The sequence below is a fragment of the Delphinus delphis genome, chromosome 19 (genome assembly GCF_949987515.2).
Source record: "Delphinus delphis chromosome 19, mDelDel1.2, whole genome shotgun sequence".
NCBI lineage: Eukaryota > Metazoa > Chordata > Mammalia > Artiodactyla > Delphinidae > Delphinus > Delphinus delphis.
The window spans coordinates 14,685,217-14,697,376 of NC_082701.1; the positions used below are offsets into that span (position 1 = coordinate 14,685,217).

The window sequence follows — 12,160 nt, forward strand, 5'->3', positions numbered from 1 at the left end:
CTTGTCCACAGTTACATGCCAGTAAGCAGTGGACCTGTGATCTGAAGCTGGGTCTCTTCAGTGCCAGAGTTCTCAACCAGGTTTTTCTGTGCACCATGGGGTCCGTCCAGTTCTCAGCTCACTTCAGAAAACTAACCACCTTCCACCTTAATCCTCACAACAAATACATTTGTTAATGTATACTAGAGTCACAGAGGCTTAATATTAAAACAAGATAAAGCAAAGGCTGCAAGCAAGCAGGAGCCCCGGAGAAGGTCCGATCCACATTAGGGATTTGCTAGTCTTCGTGGGGGCAGAGTGATGCGAAAGGCCAGCCCACGTTCAGCCTTTCCTTTAGTTCCATCCTTTAGTCAGCCTTGAAGTTTCTGAAACTTGAATGCGTACAACAATGACTACATGAGGTCGCCTGAAGCATGTGTACAGTACTTTGTGGGAGACTCAGGAGATTCTCAAGGGTCATTTTGGCTATAGATAGCTTTTTTCCCTGACCCTAGAACCTAGTTCCCACTGGAGAGTGGGCACCAAATCCTGTGTGTGCTAAAATTAGACCCGTGTGCCCTGCTCCATTCTCTGGGCACAGTAAAGAATTTCCCATGTTCTCCCTGATGCCTTTCTCTGTGGCAATGCTTGGAAGTCTCTGCAGCCTGGAGCTGTCCCGAGAAGGCGTGTTTCCTGTGACTGCTGCCTGGGCTGCTGTGAGTCTGGGAGCAGGCGGACCCAATTCCTCCGCACTTTTCCAGGGGCTTGCTTCTGTTGAATGAGAAGATTTTACACGTGAATTAAAGCAGACTCACGTCCATGGGCTGGATTGGAAACTGGAGTTCAGACTCTAGAAGTCTGATTGGGGCAGATGGGTGAAAAGTGTCTGGATTTACCCCCTGGGCCTTTGGCTTCCTAGTCTCTAGAATTGTCTTTTTCTAGAGTGTGGCCCTCATTCTAGGGTCCTGACATTAACTGAAATCAGAATGTGTTTTTCTTTTGAGTGTGTTATAACGAGTGGTTCTGTGTAGTTGGAAAAGTACACTTGTACCATAGCTGTTACATTGTGGATTGCACAAGTTTTGTGAGCCTAGGAACCTATTTCCCATTTATTTTCCTTCAGGATAAATGGAGTTTGAATTTCAGACAGCTGACTTACTGATGAACTTTGGGAACTCAGTCTACTCCTGGTTGAGGATTTACTTCCTTTGGTTATTTGTGTGGTGTAAATATTGTAGGTCACCCGAGGGGCTGGAGTTGTCTAGAAGGAAGGCCTGGAGTTCAGTTCAAGCGTCACTGCCTTCATGGAGGATGCTAGGATTTGACAAGGCAGAGGAGAGCAGGGAAGGCATTTTCAGTACAGGGAGGTGGGAAGGAGGATGGTTTTCACATGAGCCAGTAGCTCATCACACCCAACCAGAATATTGGGAACACTGTAGCGTAACTGAAAATGAGGGTGAGTAGATAGAGGGGCTGGGTTGTATTGGGCCCTGAAGGCCAAGGAGATTAGATGAGACACAAGAACATGGTAGGTTTTTGAGCAAAATGGTGACATGATGAGAGTAGTATTTAAAGAAGGCTAGTCTGGCAGCGGAATGCCATGTGGGCTGGAGACGAGGGCAAGGGGTAAAGTCAGAAAGAAATGCTGAGGTGTGAGGTGTGAGTCAACAGGGCTTGGAGAACTAAAGAGGTTTGGAGGATCAAGAAGAGAGTGTCAGAAGACTCTTTTGGTTGGGGCCTTGGTGGTTGGGAGAGTAGAGGTCCCTTGATGGATGAGAGGGAGTGAGTGGGGTCAGGATGGGGTGGACAGGAATGAGATGGGTCTCTTGGGTTTAGAAGTAGACCTGTTTGGACCTGGATAGAGTCTGTGTGTGGGTGGAGAATAGAGAGGAATGGGTAGAAGAATTTCTAGCCAAAGAATGGGCATAGTGATTGGTGTATATAGATGGATATGGGAGACAAGATAGCAACTCATACCACCTTCCTGGTGAATAGAGGCAAGGCCATGTGCTTAGAGGGAGAAAGGAGGGAGACAAAATTGGAGGCCTAGATGAGAGACAAGGCCTAGAATCACACCAGTGGGGAATCTGACTAGGAAGTCAGTATGCTAATTCAGGAATTTCCTGGAAACAGCAAGGACATGGACCAGGTCCGCATGCTACAGCCACCTCCTGGCTGGGGTCTACAGCAACCTGTACCCAACCCTCTCCCCCCATACCCTCCCTGGCTGGGATGAAGATCCCTGGCAGTGGGAGTGGCTCATGCCCATGTACGGATGTCTCGCAGGCAGTAGATAGCAGTGCTAATGACTTAGAGAGGGTGGTACAGATGATGGTTTGGTCTTGAAAACAGGCCACCCCTTCTCTTACCATGATCTCCTCTCCATTAAAAAAAAAAAAAAAAAGCCAGGCAGAGTAGGAGGCAGATGGTTTTTTGTGAGAGGGCAGGGAGTTGTGTCCCTGGGGGGCTCTGCAGGGCGCTGTAGAAGTGAGGGCGGTGGGAATGTGGAGCAGGTGTGGTGTGAATCCACAAGAGGGTGAAGCCAAGAGGTTGTGCTTGGAGGGATGTTTGTGCAGAGTAAGAACGAAGGAAGCGTTGGGGTAGAGAGCCTGTCCTTATCACAGCCAGGGCAGAGGCAGCCCTCTTGTAGAGTCTGGCGGAAGTCGGATGGACAAATGTCATCTGTTGCCATGGCACTTGCAAGTGCTGATAATTTGCATCTCATTCTTAGCTGACTCAGCCCACTCTCCACCTTTAACTAGAGGTAAAGGATGTTTCTACAGCTGGGCTAAGCAAGACAAGTCCAGAAGGTCTAGAAGTGTTTGTTAATGTGGGATGAACTGTTACAATATTATTAGAAAAATATTTTGACTTAATTGCCTTAGGCACATTAGTTCAAGTGTACTCTGTTTCCTTTGCTTGACTTGAGCACTTGCCAAGAATATCTCTGGTGCAGAATGGAAAAGTAGGACTCTAAGTAGGATTCACAGAATTATAGAATTTAGAGCTTTCTGGAAAATTCCTTGAAGACAATGGAGGACCCCCTCCCCCTTTACAATGAAAGAACCCAAGGTTAGGAGAGGTGAAGGGGGTGAGCCCTGTCACTGTCACTTGAGGGTCTTGGTCCTCCTTGGAGCTCCTGCCCCTGCTGCCTCATGGCTTCCCTTGGTTTGTGTTTTTAGTGACTGATTCCACTACCAACTGAACAGTTGTCAAAATCTCACACTTGGGTGGGACTTTGGGGCTGGGTCATATCACGGCGCTGCTCTCCAGGTCCTTCCCTGTCACAATCCTCAGTGGTCGTGGAGTGGGATGGGGGAAATCTCACCCGTGGGACCTGTGGGCAAGTGGTTCTCTTCAGAGGAAACCACAGTGTGGACAGATGGCCATCTGAGACCTCTGCCAGGAACCTGGTATCTCTAGGCCTTCTTGCAGGTATTGAACGTGGCTTTGGGTTTCTTGCCTCCTTCCCTTTACTCATGCTCTGTCCTTCACTTGGAATGTACTCTCCACCCTGGGTCTCTGCAGTCAGCTTGTCAAATCTCCAAGGGCCAGCGCACACACCGCCTCTGGGAAGCCCTCCTTCATGCCCCTTCTCTCACCTCTTCCCCATCACTTCCTTTCACTCACTCCCACTGTTCTGCCCTACACACACTTACACACATAGACTTCTCCAACTTGATTTTTTAAAAATTGTCTTCTTTGGGCCTCAGATTCCTTACCTGTAAATAAAATTCTGACATTAAGTATACATTTAATCAGATTTTACTGCCCTATTTCAAGGTTAAGTCTACTGATGCATGTATGAAAAGTATTGTTTCTCACTGAAAAAGAAAGCCTACTTTTTTAAGTTCTCAGATAATTTTTTCAATTTATGAAGAATTAATCCAAAATACTTTTTGCACATGGAGAAGCTGAATGGTTAATAGATAAGAGTGGATTCAGATATGTAAACTAGGTTTTCTAGTTTACTCGTATGATTTGGAGGGGGAAAAGTTCAAATACTTTACTATTTATTATAGCTAGAAAATATGATTGTCCATATCAAGTCAGTTTTTCCAAAGTTAAATGTTTGATTCTTGTATAGGGAACAGAGAACATTATGTGTGTTACATATGTTACTGTCAGTGTTTTCTAAAATGATTTCAGAGAGTAATGCTTTTAGGCTGATAGAATGAGGAAGGCTTCCTCAGGAAGTAGAAACCCAGCAACTATAAAGAAAAAGATTGAGAGATTCAACACCTAAAAATATAAAACTTTGTATGTTTAAAAAAAAAAAAAAACCCATAATGGTAAAAAGTCAGAGATGGGGAAAAATATTTTCAGCACATTCAGTAGACAAAGTGTTCATGATACATAAAGTGAATAAGAAAAACCCTTGGGCAAGAAACATGAATGGCCAGTGAATAGAAGAGAAACAGATGGTGGAAAAAACATGAAATGATATCAAAGCATTGAGATGCCTTTTCCCCACCCATCAGATGGACAATAATTAAAAATAATGTTTATTCTTGACAAGGGTTCAAGGTGGGCACTTTATAAAAGACTTGCTGTGTACACAAGATCTATATAGAAAGCTTTTCAAGGCAGCATTTTTTCTAGTGTGAAAACTGGAAAAAACTCAAGTTTCTATCAATAAAAGAATGATTAAGTGGATGATGGTATATCTGTACTAGGTAGAAGAAGTGTGTATGCCTGTAGATGTGTATGTATTGGCATAGGAAGGGGTCCAGGAAATAATAAGTGAAAAACAAACAGCAAAGCAATATGCATAGTATGGTTACATTTAAGACTAAAAACAAAAACAGCTTTGTGTGTTTGTGTGTATTTATAAATGCATACAGAAGGACAGAGGATACATCCTAAACAGTTGATTTTGGGCATAGCAGGAGAAATTTTCACTTTTCCTCTCCATACATCTGTTTTTGAAGTTTTTTACAATGAGCTTGAAATTGTGTTTTTTTTTTTAAATTGAAGTGAAAATTTATATATGCTTATTCAACCCTGTAATTCCACTTCTAAAAATAATTATTAAGGAAATAATAAGAGAGACAGTCAAAGGTTATGTATAGCATCATAATGTATTACAGCATTGTTTGTAATAGCAAAAAATTCCTAGTATCCTGTGTTGAAATGGTTACATTATAGAATATTCATTTTATAAAGCTATTTAAATTCATGTGTGAAAGAATCTTTGCTGACTTGAGGAAGTACTTACAAGTACAGTTAACATTTAGTAAATGCTTGCTCTGTACCAGGGACCATGCTCAGTGCTTTACCTAAATTGTTTTATTTAATCTTCTGAACCGTCTTTTGCCATTCCCATTTTACAGATGGAGAAAGGGAGGCTTGGTTAGGGTAAATAATTTGCCTGAGGGTCAGACTCCCACCAAGTTGGTAGAACTGAAGCCAAAGGCCTTGCTGATACCCAGATGCTGGATTACTTCACTGTGTTATCTTGAGTATAAAAGCAGATTACAACATACATCTGGTATGACTCATTTTATAAAAATGAATCTTTCTGTGTCTTAGTTTTCTCATGGGTAAGGTGTGGGTACAATTTGATATTCTGAAGATAATTATTTTATTTTTAAAATTGACATACACTTACATGTAATTATTTTCCCCAGATTACAGAAGTATTTGGAAATACCTAATTCGTAGAATTTGGAAAAACCTAAAAAGTAGAAAATAAAAATGACTGATAAGCCTGTTATATGGAGAAAACTAGCATTAATGCCCCCCAGCCCTTTTTGCCTGGTGTGTGTATAGGTATGAACATTATTGAGATACTTAATAGTTACTGCAGAATTGGTTTCAGAAAAGTTTTCGCTAATTATGTGCCAACATAATAGAGGGTTTGTCTGCAATAGAGGGTTTGTCTCCACATGCCCTTGACAGCATCACATGTTATATTTTAATGATGGAATTTGATGACCAATATTGTCTCATTGATGTGTTTCATAATTCTTTGTTGTATTTAGTCAGTTGAGCTCTTTCGTTTGTTATTGGCCATTTGAACTTTTGGGTGAATTGCCTGTTCATGTACTTGGGAAGTATCTATGGAAGATGTCTTCCTAAAGTTGACCATTGAAGACCTTAAGCAAGACTATTAGAAAGTCCTTATAAGTGGAAGTTTCACTCTGCCTATTGGAATACATTTTTCTTAAAGGGATGAATTGGTGGTCTGTGGTTAAAACTTGACTTCCTAACCATTTGGAATTTGACTTTAAAGTTTGGCTTTAAGGGACTTCCCTGGCAGTCCAGTGGTTAAGACTCTGCATTTCCACTGCAGGGGGCTTGGGTTCGATGCCTAGTCGGGGAACTAACATCCTGAATGCCTCATGGCATGGCCAAAAAAACATTAAAAAAAAAAAAGGAAGTTTGACTTTAAAATTTAAGGAGTGATTGGTGAAATGTCACAGGACCTCTCTTATGCAACTTCCTGAGAGTCTATAATTATTTCAAAATAAAGTTTAATTCAAGTAGTGGTAAAACTTTGGCTTCCTCCCATAACTGAGTTTGACAACTCTGACTGGAAGGGTAGGTGGGAGGTGGGAGGGGGCAATATATGACAACAGACCCAAAGCCAAACAGTGGTTAGGAAACTGCTTTGTTGTTGATGGTGTTTTTAATTTGGAAATAATCTCAAAGTTTAAAATGGTTATGGGAATTCCCTGGCAGTCCAGTGGTTAGGACTCCACGCTTTCACTAGGGCCTCAGTTCAATGCCTGGTTAGGGAAGTAAAATCCCGCAAGCCGAGCAGCATGGCAATCAGTCAATCAATCAGTCAATCAATGGTTGCAAAAATGAAAACTGAATAAGGAACAGCATTTACTCTTTCTCAGATTCACCCCTTGTTAACCTTTGACCCCACGAGCTTTTGAAATGTGCTATTTTGTGACCCCAGCCACTACCCTCTGCTCATCCTCCTTCTGGATTTTCAGCATGACAGTCTGCCACGTTCCAGGTACTCACTCACCTGAACAAAACTGTTTACACCCAGGTTTCAAACTTCTCAAGAACCTACAGTGGTTCTGTTTCCTAAGATTTAAATATAAATCCAGACACTTAGCCTTCAGAGTCTTTGAACAATTGATTCCCTGCCTCTAAACTCCAATATTAATCTTCCTCCCGTGTCCCCCCAGTACAGCCCTTCAGCTGTAGCTAACCTAATCTTTAGCGACTCTTGTTCTGTCTTGATTGACTCGTTTCCATCTCAGTGCCTTTCCTTGTGCTGATATTTCATGTCCGCCATCTTATTTTGTTCACGTTTCTTCCTCGTTAAGTCACATACATGGCTTTTCTGCTTAAAAAAAATTTCCCAGACTTCTTTACTGTATTAGCACCACCTGATTTGGGCATACCTATCCTGAGTTTTCATTACTTTAGGGTTGTTTTGTTTTGTTTTGAACTTTCGTATAGATGTCATCATACGACATCCATCTGCTGTCTCCTTGAGACCCCCCACCCTGGCCCCCCGTGGATGGCATCAGCGTTATCTTTTATAAACCTCCATAGGCCTCGTGTGGTTGTGCTGAAGGTATGACCTGATTTTGAATGAGTTACTGTGAACTGTATTTGGATTTCATTACTGGAACCATCGATTATTATAGCAATCTATAAAGCAAAATTCTAATCATATTGATGCTTTTGAACACTTTTTCCTTCAGGGATGTGGCCCTCTTCCCAGGTAGGCCTTCCTCATGGCAGGTAAAAGTCCATGCAGTGGCTGCAGAGGGTGAAGCTCTTGTGTACTAGTAGTATAAACCTTGTGTTGTTTTGCTGGGCTGGAAGAGACTCTGAATGGGGGTCTGGGAACCTAATAACTAATGGGAAAGGAGTTCTGAGTTTCTACCAGTCAAGGTCTAAGTGCCTTGGGAGGCTTGCCTGTGCTGGTAGTAGAGTACTTTCTTTTTCTTTTCTCTTTTTAAATGAAACTAAGCCTAGCACTAGCTCATTATCTACAATGTCAATATTGATTTTTATTTGTGAGGTGGAGTATTAACAGATTAGAATGGCTGCTGGCAATTCTCATATGCTTCATTGACTTTAAATGAATCAAGGGATGGCTATTAAGATGTACTTGAGATTTTTAGGCTAAATCAGAACTTCCTACTATGGTTGTTTCCGACCAGATTCACCGTTTCCTCTGCAGCATCAAGGTGGAAAAAAATGAGCCTTGAGGCCCTTCTCTACTTTTCATGAAACCAAATGCTATTAAAAACTGCACAGATAAGAGATGTTAAGACATCCTCTGCAATACAATGCAGCTTGACTCTTTTCCGCTGCCAAGAGATGTTTTTGAATTAAGACTATTGACCGACACAGCCCATGCTAGCAGATGGTGCCCATACATCAGATGTCCAAGTGCAAGCTTGTTCAGAGACAGCAAATATCTAACGGGCCAAATTTTACAAAGATGAAGAATTTTCACAGTGATTTTGAAGGAGTAGGGGTGCTCTTGAGAAATGAGACATGTTCCTTCCAAACCAGGCTTGCCTCTTAAGATGCAGTATTACCGTGCTTTCTACATCTGGAGACACGTTTAATTTTCAGTCGAAGTTGCTTGCTTCCCTCCTCTTTTTCCTTCCTTCAGCACTTCCTCTAATCTAGTATGTGAGTTAGAAATTAATAATAATAATGTTGATAATAATAATGATAAGGGCCACATTACTATTTGTTCTAATGTAGAAGGACCAAGAGGGGGAGTTGCTGATAAATGAGTGGCCTGAAAGGAACTCTTTTCTCTTTTTATGTCTCTGTAGGACCCTGAGATTGAATTATTTCAAATACAGCTAGAGGTAGGAAGGGCAGTTATTATTAGAAAATTAGTCCAAAAAACTCACAAAAAACAAACCTATCAGATTCAGAGAGGTTATTATATCTGAGCTAATAAATGCCAACATTGAGTCTTGAAATAGCTCTTAATTTTTTTTTCCCTCCCTACGTGAATCTTTAGTAAAAGGCAAAATATTCATTCGATTATGAAGAAAAGCACGAGTATGGATAGCTCTTCATTTTTCATTGTACAGTCTGATTTATTGTTGATTGGTTTTTCATGGACTAATTAATGATGATAACCTTTTTGAGTGACTAGAAATAAAATAAATTTCATGGATGTTTGGTATTCTAACCCTGACTCCACTGAGGTTGATAGGTTCCTGGAGTTCATGATAGGGAGGGAAGCTGGCTACTGGCTTCCTGTTGAGGCCTTTTGTTTTTTATGAGTTCAGATTAGATGGGAGCCATTGATTTGTTCCATATTTTCAGACTGGATAGAATAGAATCCTGCATCAATGCTGGGGAGAGAAACCCTTATTGGAGGCTTTCTCTCTTTTTTCTTTCCACTTTCAAATTATTTGATTTATTCACTTAGGACTAGGCAATGTCTGAGCTTCCCTTTCTATTGGAATATTCTGTGATTGAGTTTTGTTTATTTATTTATTTTCTTAAAAAATTTTTTTTATTTGGAGTATAATTGCTTTACAATGTTGTGTTAGTTTCTGCTGTACAATGAAGTGAATCAGCTATATGTATACATATATCCCCTCCCTCTTGGACCCCCCCGCCATCCCACCCATCTAGGTCATCACAGAGCACCGAGCTGAGCTCCCTGTGCTATACAGCAAGTTCCCACTAGCTGTCTATTTTACACATGGAGGGTATTTATCTCAAACCTAATCTCCCAGTTCCTCCCACCTTCCCCTCCTGTGTCCACATGTCCGTTCTCTACGTCTGTGTCTCTATTCCTGCCCTGCAAATAGGTTCTTCTGTACCATTTTTCTAGATTACACACATATGCATTAATATACAATAGTTGTTTTTCTCTTTCTGACTTACTTCACTCTGTATGACAGACCCTAGGTCCATCCACTTCACTACAAATAACTCAGTTTCATTTCCTTTTATGGCTGAGTAATATTCCATCGTATATATGTGCCACATCTTCTTTATCCATTCATCTGTCGATGGATACTTAGTCCACATCCTGGCTGTTATAAATAGTGCTGCAATGAACATTGTGTTACATGACTCTTTTTGAATTATGGTTTTCTCAGAATATATGCCCAGTAGTGGGACTGCTGTGTTGTATGGTAGCTCTATTTTTAGTTCTTTAAGGAACCTCCGTACTGTTCTCCATAGTGGCTGTATCAGTTTACATTCCCACCAACAGTGCAAAAGGGTTCCCTTTTCTCCACACCCTCTCCAGCATTTATTATTATTGATGATGGCCATTCTGACTGGTGTGAGGTGATACCTCACTGTAGTTTTGATTTGTATTTCTCTAATAGTGATGTTGAGCATCTTTTCATGTGCCTCTTGGCCATCTGTATGTCTTTGTTGGTGAAATGTCTGTTTAGGTCTTCTGCCTGTTTTTTAATTGGGTTGTTTGTTTTTTTGATGTTGAGCTCCATGAGCTGTTCATATATTTTGGAGATTAATCCTTTGTTGCTTCATTTACAAATATTTTCTCCCATTCTGAGGGTTGTCTTTTCGTCTTTATGGTTTCCTTTGCTGTGCAAAAGCTTTTAAGTTTAATTAGGTCCCAGTTGTTTGTTTTTATTTTCATTACTCTGAAGAGGTGGGTCAAAAAAGATCTTGCTGTGGTTTATGTCAAAGAGTGTTTTTCCTATGTTTTCCTCTAAGAGTTTTATAGTGTCCAGTCTTACATTTAGGTCTTTAATCCATTTGGAGTTTATTTTTGTGTATGGTGTTAGATAGTGTTCTAATTTCATTCTTTTACATGTAGCTGTCCAGTTTTCCCAGCAGGCAACTTATTGAAGAGGCTGTCTTTCTCCATTGTATATCCTTGCCTCCTTTGTCATAAATTAGGTGACCATATGTGCGTGGGTTTATCTCTGGGCTTTCTGTCCTGTACCATTGATCTATATTTCTGTTATTGTGCCAGTACCATACTGTCTTGATTACTGTAGCTTTGTAGTATAGTTTGAAGTCAGGGAGCCTGATTCCTCCAGCTCCATTTTTCTTTCTCAAGATTTCTTTGGCTATTCGGGGTCTTTTGTGTTTCCATACAAATTGTAAAATTTTTTGTTCTAATTCTGTGAAGAACGCCATTGGTAGTTTGATAGAGATTGCATTGAATCTGTAGATTGCTTTGGGTAGTATAGTCATTTTCACAATATTGATTCTTCCAATCCAAGAACATGGTATATTTCTCCATCTTTTTATGTCATCTTTGATTTCTTTCATCGGTGTTTTATAGTTTTCTGAGTACAAGCCTTTTGCCTCCTTAGGTAGGGTTATTCCTAGATATTTTATTCTTTTTGTTGTGACAGTAAATCTGATTGTTTCCTTAATTTCTCTTTCTGATTTTCATTGTTAGTGTATAGGAATGCCAGAGATTTCTGTGCATTAATTTTGTATCCTGCAACCTTACCAAATTCATTGATTAGTTCTAGTAGTTTTCAGGTGGCATCTTTAGGTTTTTCTGCAAACAGTGACAGTTTTACTCTTCTTTTCCAATTTGTATTCCTTTTATTTCTTTTTCTTCTCTGATTGCCATGGCTAGGACTTCCAAAACTATGTTGAACAGTAGTGGTGAGAGTGGACATCTGTGTCTTGTTCCTGATCTTAGTGGAAGTACTTTCAGTTGTTCACCATTGAGAGTGATGTTTGGTGTGGGTTTGTCATATATGGCCTTTATTATGTTGAGGTAGGTTCACTCCGTGCCCATTTACTGGGGAGCTTTTTATCATAAATGGGTGTTGAGTTTTGTCAAAAGCTTTTTCTGCATCTACTGAGATGATCATATGGTTTTCATTCCTTAATTTGTTAATATGGTGTATTATGTTGATTGATTTGTGTATATTGAAGAATCCTTGCATTCCTGGGATAAATCCCACTTGTTCATCATGTATGATCTTTTTAATGTGTTGTTGGATTCTGTTTGCTAGTATTTTGTTGAGGATTTTTGCATCTATGTTCATCAGTGATGTTGGTCTGTAATTTTCTTTTTTTGTGATATCTTTGTCTGGTTTTGGTATCAGAGTGATGATGGCCTCATAGAACGAATTTGGGAATGTTCCTCCCTCTGCAATTTTTTTGGAATAGTTTGAGAAGGATAGGTGTTAGCTCTTCTCTAAATGTTTGATAGAATTCACCTGTGAAGCCATCTGGTCTTGGACTTCTGTTTGCTGGAAAATTTTTAATTACAGTT

At 40.4% G+C, this 12,160-nt stretch overlaps 1 protein-coding gene and 1 pseudogene across 3 annotated transcripts in view; one reads left to right on the top strand and one right to left on the bottom strand.

The window, feature by feature from the left end:
* The window catches only part of TEX2 (testis expressed 2), a 107,484-nt gene that overhangs the window by 28,496 nt on the left and 66,828 nt on the right, over positions 1–12,160 (top strand). The gene's annotated exons all lie outside the window — the stretch shown is intronic.
* LOC132415587 (U5 spliceosomal RNA) lies at positions 8,860–8,985 on the bottom strand (annotated as a pseudogene).